We start from the raw sequence: 7,584 nt of genomic DNA on the forward strand, positions 1-7,584 counted from the left end.
TACTCACATTTATATTTTGGTCTAAATGATTATTCTCTTGTTTGTTCTTCTATGCTTTTTGGATGCTTTTTATATCTTACCTATTATTTTTAGTTGTTTTTATTCGAGGAGTGGACCCTAACACTAAGCCTATCATAAAAAAAGCCTACCATATTACTGGGAAAAGAATTCCCATTAACTACTGATTATTTCCTGTTCTTTACCTGGCACCAAGTACTAGAAAAAACCTCATCTAGACCCATGCTCTAAAAAATGTGGCCTGTCAACTAGGGCTACTCAGTGAACTGTTTATTACCAGCCCACAATGAGATACATATAGAAACTAAGAGTGAGAGTAAGTGAGTAAACCTCTATCTTGTAACAGACTGGTAACAGCCAAGCAAAAGATGAGCATTTATATCTTGTACTCGGGCCTCCTAAAAAGAGTTCGGTGACCAGCTGTTCGTGGACAAGATGTTCAGTAGCACTGTGTCTAAACTAGGGTCTATGGGTGTTATGGATTGAATTGTGTACTCCCAAAATGTATGTTGGAAATCCTATCCCCTATACTTGTGGTTATAATCCCATTTGAGAATGAGTTTTCTTTGTCAGGTTAATGAGACACTATTAGGGTTGTCCTTGTTAGGTGTCTTCGAGTTGGTTCCAACTCATAGCAACCTTATGCACAACAGAACGGAACACTGCACAGTACTGCACCATCCTCACAACTGTTGCTATGCTTGAGCCCATTGTTACAGCCACTGTGTCAATCCATCTCATTGAGGGTCTTTCCCTTTTTCACAGACCCTCTACTTTACCAAGCATGATATCCTTCTTCTAGGGCTGATTCTTCCTGACAACATGTCCAAAGTATACGAGATGCAGTCTCACCATCCTTGCTTCCAAGAAGCACTCTGGTTGTACTCCTTCCGAGAAAGATTTGTTTGTTCTTTTGGCAGTCTATGGTATATTCAATATTCTTCACCAACACCACAATTCAAGGGCGTCAACTATTATTAGGGTAGGGTGTGTTTTAAGTCAATCTCTTTTGAGATCTAAAAGAGCAGCTTAAGCAATCAAGGAAAAAGCACAAGGAGAGATGGGGGAAGATAGATAGTTCTTCACAGGAATATCACCAAGGAACTGAGGAATAGAAGCTGAAAAGAGACAAAGACCTTCCCCCAGAGCGGACACACACACAGAGAGAGAGGGAGAGAGAGAGGGAGCCTTCCCTTAGAGCCAGTCCCCTGAGATCAGAGTTCTAGCCCGCGAAAAGTAGGAAAATAAATTCCTGGTTGTAAAAGCTGCCCACTGTGGTGTTTCTGTTAGAACAGCACATGGTAACTAAGACAGTGAGTAAAAACTGATAAATGTTATGGATCCTCTTCCCAGAAATATGTGTATGTACTGGAACTTAAAAATTAGCGTAAAATGTCAGTGCACACATGGATCCTCCTATGTAAAAGATGTGGATTTTTCAATTCTAGTAAGAGACAAAGACAAGAAGACATTTTGAGCTCTCATTCCATCATCCAACAATGCCACCGTATTTATTTGAGAGTACAAACTGATACAGATAAAAGCTGGACCCCATAACAGACCATTAAGGGAATGAGTGGAAAGATGTCCCTTATTAATCACTCATTCATCCAACCAAATTTGAGACCCTCAACATAGCAGGTAAAGTTCTAGTCTCAAATCAGTGCTCCAGGAATGGACATTAGTCATTCATTTTCTATCCCCAGCTGCACTCCCAACCCAGCACTTGAACCCTCCTCCTATCTTATGGGAATTCCTCACTTAAAGAGCCTTGGTAGGCAGCAGAGACCACCTCCATTCACAAAAGAGGAAAACTCACTTTCCCACACATTCATGCAGTTGGACACGGGCATGAGGCTGAGGCTCTACAAGTCAGATGTCCACATTTCAGACACTGACCCAGGACATGGTGACACAGAGAAGCTGGGACTGTGCAGAATGCACTTTGGCAAGCGAAGCATGAGTGGCAATACTGACATCCATTTGTCAGGAGCAGCAGTGAGAGCATCCTGGCCGCAGGGCCCAGTGTCCAGCATCGGGGGTGTCAGTGGTGTGGGCAATGGCATCTGACTCAGCAGCAGCGGCCGTGGTTTCATTATGGGACTGACCAAGGGTGGGATTGTGGGTTCTGTTCCTGCTTATGTAGCCTTAAGCCTGGTTCTATGCATTTCCCCAAAATAAACTCAGCCCCAATATCACATATATAAAATTATTTATGTTTCAATTAGAAAAATCTTGATTCCATTGTTTGTACAAAGAAGTTAGTTAGAAAATGGTCTGTGGAATAGTTTCGGAGAGCAAGCATGCGGAGATTTTCTTTATGCTGAGCTGTGAACCACTTCCTAAATCTTCCACCTGATAATACTGCTTGGCATAGAAAAATGACACAGGTAAGGTTATGTCAAATCCCCACTTACTCTTGCCAAATTTGTTCTGACACCAGTTTCACATGCAGCACATCTTCCCTTGACCCTAACTATCTGCAGCTCGGTAGGATCTCGCAAGTTAAAGGGCACAGCCCTCCAGACGTCAGAGACCTCAAATGCTAGCCACAAGCTTGGGAGTCCCCACATCACCCTCACTTCTCACCTGCTGGCTACAAATTCTGGGTTTTCCCACTACTCTTACAGGGTGCCAGCATCAAGCTCAAGGGCCCCTGGATTCTCTCACTCCTGACCTACTGGCTACTCCCACTACTCCCTTAGGTTTTATAATTTGTTAGAAAAACTCAAACAAACCAAATCAAACCCACTGCCATGGAGTTGATTCCAACCCACAGTGACCCTATAGACAGAGTAGAACTGCCCAACAGCATTTCCCAGGCTGTAAATCTTTACAGAAGCCAACTGCCACATCTTTCTCCCATGGAGCAGATGGTGATTTTAAACCATGGACTTTTCAGTTATCCGCCAAGCATTTTAAGCACTGTACCACCTGGAATCCTTGAACGATTCCCAGAGCTTACAAAAATGTTATGAGTATGGTTTTATCGTAAGAAAAGTTACAAATGAAGAGACACATAGCACAAGGTCTGGGAGGCTTCCCAACATGAAGCTACCATGTCCCAAACAGAGATGTGCTACCTTCCCACATAAATAAATGTCTTTCACAAACCAGGAAGCCCATGGAGCTTCAGTGTTCAGAGCTTTCACTGGGGTCTTATTACATATTCATGATTGTTTGAATCAGCTCACCTCCCCTGAGGTCAGCTGATTATCATGAGGTGGTCTTTCTGGCCCAGTCAGCTCCCACCTAAGTCACCTAACTCTCAGGTGTGGGCTTGTTATGGATTGAATTGTGTCCCCCAAAAATGTGTATCAACTTGGCTAGGCCATGATTCTCAATATTGTGTGGTTGTCCACCATTTTGTGATTGATACAATTTTCCTATGTGTTGTAAATCCTAATCCCTGCCTGTGGTTAATGAGGCAAGATTAGGATATGTTAAAGAGGATTAGAGTCGGATATAACACTGTAGCTCAGATGGAATCTCTGATTCAATATAAGGGGAGTTTTCCTGGGGCCATGCCTGCACCACCATTTATCTTACAAGAGATAAAAGGAAAGTGTAGGAAGCAGAGAGGGGGAATCTCATACCACCAAGAAAGCAACACCGGGAGCAGAGTGCATCCTTTGGACCTGAGGTTCCTGTGCAGAGAAGCTCCTAGTCCAAGAGAAGATTGATGAGAAGGACCTTCCTCCAGAGCCAACACAGAGAAAAGCCTTCCCCTAGAGCTAACACCCTGAAATTGGACTTCTAGCCTACTAGACTATGAGAGAATAAACTTCTGTTTGTTGAAACCAGCCACTTGTGGTATATCTGTTTTAGCAGCACTAGATGACTGAGACACCATGGTTCCCAGTAAGTATTGTGTGATTGTCCACCATTTCGTGATCTGATGGGATTTTCCTATGTATTGAAAATCCTACTTCTCTGATGATAATGAGACAGGATAAGAGGCAGTTATGTTAATGAGGCAGGACTCAATCTACAAGATTGGGTTGTATCTTGAGTCAACCTCTTTTGAGATATACAAGAGAAAGGTGAGTAGAGAGAAAGAAGGACCTCATTATCACCAAGCAAGAAGATCCAGGAGCACACATGTCTTTGGACCCAGGGTCCCTGAGCTGAGAAGCCCTAGACCTGGGGAAGATTGATGACAAGGACCTTTCCACAGAGCTGACAGAGGAACAAAGACTTTCCTTGGAGCTGGTACCCTGAACTCGAACTTCTAGCCTCCTAGACTGTAAGAGAATAATTTCTCTTTGTTAAAGCCATCCACTTGTGGTATTTCTGTTATAGCAGCACTAGGTAACTAAGACAGGACTGGAGGCCTATGGAAAACAAAGGCACCTCAATTAGTCAGGAAATACCCAGGATTTAGTTATCTCTCAGGAACCAAGAACAAAAACCAAATTCTTTGGGTAAAGCTAACATAAACCCCACAGCATGTATGTCCCAACATCATGTTTCATAATTAACAATATATGCTCTTCTTTTCTTTCCCAGACAAAAATGACTTTTTAATGTGGTTCAAAGACCTTGGAATTCCTGGGTGGCACCAATGGTTAAGGGCTCATGGTTAAGCACTCTGCTGGTAACTGAGGGGTTGGTAGTTTGACCTCACCCAGCAGCTCCACAGGATAAAGAGCTGGCAATCTGCTTCCATAAAGATCACAGCCTAGGAAACCCTATGGGGCAGCCCTACTTTGTCTCATAGGGTCACTCCAGTAAAAACCCAGGGCCATCAAGTCGATTCTGACACATAGCGACCCTATAGGACAGAGTAAAACTGCCCCATAGAGTTTCCAAGGAGTGCCTGATAGATTTGAACTGCTGACCTTTGGTCCTTATGAGATGAAAATCAACTCAACAGCACCTAGCCACAGCAGTACCCAACAACAACACCACAGATGAGGAGGATGTAGACCATGTGGGAACCCCTGGTCTATATTCTTGCTTCTAAGTGTGATCTGCAGACCAGCAACATCAGCAGCCACCTGTCTCCTTGCTCTTCCTGAAACACAGACACACTCCTGCCCCAGTGTGTTTGCAAGGATGTTGCCCCTTGCAGAACTTCCCCAGACATCCTCATAACTAATTCCTTCATGTCCTTCTTATCTTTCCTCAAAGGTCACCTTCTCCATGAGGCCCACATGGACCACCTGAGTTAAAACAGCCATCTTCCCCCTCCCCACACACACACTCTGGACCTCCTTCCCCATAGCATTTCCCATCTTCTAATGTAAACACTTTCCTTATTTACCTTATTTTTTTATAGTCCCCTCTTTCTGACATAATACATGCTTGACAAGGCAGGAAATTTTTGCCCATCTTTAGTTCACTGATGTTTCTCAGATGCAAAATAGTGTCATATAGCCAGCACTGTACAAATATGGGTTGACTGAAGAATCAATGTAGTGTAGAGCACCTCCCTATTCTTGAGACAGTATCTTTATTAAGGTCACCTCAGATCAAATGATGCTTTGTGGCAGCTACAGTACAACATCCACTTACACTGACATGAAAGTTTCATGCACTTTTCTCACCAGGGCTGCTCTGCCCTACCTTCCTCTGTGCTCCCTCCCACACCACACCTTTTCAGAAAGGGACTTTTCTAGAGATATGAGTCCTGTTTTCCAACCAACTTTTAATTTAAATTAGACTCTGCTTTATAAGTCCATGAGTTTCCACCGAAGCCACCACTGGGATTTTGAGAGATAAAGGCAGGGAGAGAGGGTAGGTGAGCAGAAGATGGATACATAATAGGAATTTAACTAAGAGAAAAAGAAAAAACCCACTGCTATAGATACTGACTCATAACTACCCTATAGGACAGAGTAGAGAACTGCCCCATAGAGTTTCCAACGAGCAGCTGATGGGTTTGAACTATGGACCTTTTGGTCATCAGTTATAGCTCTTAACCACCGCACCACCAGGGCTCCTTCTTACATCAGGGGGGTTTTATTGGTAGAGTAGAGTTGTCCAACTCCCAGACTTTTACTTAGCCCACTCACCGCCTGTGTCAGCTCCTTCTGCCTGGGCACACATGACGCCTGAAAACAGTTTTCACTTGCATTGGGTGATCTCAGCCAGCACTGAGACTCTCCTGGCCTGGAGGATCAGGGTTTTGGGGCACGAGATTCTCCTCCTACTGCTCTCGGGGACCCTAGCGCTGACCCACACGTGGTCCGGTGAGTGAGGGGTTGGGAGGGGAACTGCCCTAGCGCTCACCCAGGCTCGGGAGGGTGAATGCCTGTATGCGAACTGTCCCTGTAGAGGAGGAGAAAGGGGGCCGTCCCGCGGGGACGCAGGACCCTCGAGAAAGCCATGTCCCCCTACTCTGTCCTGACGTCGCTGTCCGGTCTCCCAGCCCCGCCCCTCTCGCCGCCAGTTCTCTGTTGGTGAGCCCCTGGCTCTTCTTCCCCTCCACGCCCTCATCCACCCTGGAGTCGGGGAGCCGCGAGGGGAGGGGGACCGGTGGTCTCAGCCCACCTTGTCCCCAGGCTCCCACTCCCTGAGGTATTTCAACACTGCGGTGTCCCCCCGGGCTGAGGGGAGCCCCGTTTTCGTCTCCGTGGGCTAGGTGGGCGACACGGAGTTGGTGCGGTTTGATGGCGATGCCGCGAATCCAACGATGGAGCCGCGGGTGCTGTGGGCGGAGCAGGAGGGGTAAGAGTGTTGGGACACGGAGACAAGGAGAGCCAAGGGCAACGCACAGAGGGACCCAGTGAACCTGCAGATCCTGCGCGGCTCCTACAACCAGAGCGACTCGGGGGAGTGACGCCGGGCCCAGGTCGCAGCTCCCCTCCTCCCCCACGAGTGAACTGGGGTGGTCCCGAGTCTCCAGTCCAAGCGCTACGCCGAGGCCGCGGGACCCGACCGGCCCCTCGACCCAGTACGAGTCACTGAGATTCGCGCTGGTTTCCTTTTCGGTTTAGACTCAAATGGACTCTGACCAGCCACCGTCCTTCAGAGTTGCAGGTGCAGGGCCAGGATCTCACACCCCTCACAACTCTGTGTGGTTGCCGTATGGGTTGGAAGGGCGCCTCCCCAGCAGCACTTCTAGGACAGGATTTCTAGGACTGCTGATTACGTAGCACTGAGCCTGAATGAGGCACTGATGCCCAGGCAGCTGCTTAGATTTGAAGCGCAAGTGCGAGGAGGCCGCTGTGGCCTAGCTCTACAGGGTCTACCTGGAGGAGGAGTGTACAGAGCAGCTCAGCAGATGCCCGGAAAAGGGGAAGGAGACCCTGCAGTGGGTAGGTATGATGGGAGCATCCCCATCTCCCTGTGGGCTGGGGCAGTTTCCCCAGCTGGTGTCCCACAAGGAGGGGAGGAAAAGGAGGGGGACATCAGAATACTTCTTTCCCCTGGGTTGGGATGGGAGGAGTCGCCCAGGTTTCCAGATCCTATCAGAGACATTTTCTCCTCTCAGAAACAAGGGATCCAGTCTTTCTAGGAATGAAAGGTGAGATCTCTGAAATAGCCAATCAGCAGTTACCTTTGGCCCTGGCAGTGTCCTTGGGAACCCAGGAACTTACTCTCTCAGGCCTTGTTCTCTGC

This window comes from Loxodonta africana, chromosome 1, assembly GCF_030014295.1.
Source record: "Loxodonta africana isolate mLoxAfr1 chromosome 1, mLoxAfr1.hap2, whole genome shotgun sequence".
Taxonomy (NCBI): domain Eukaryota; kingdom Metazoa; phylum Chordata; class Mammalia; order Proboscidea; family Elephantidae; genus Loxodonta; species Loxodonta africana.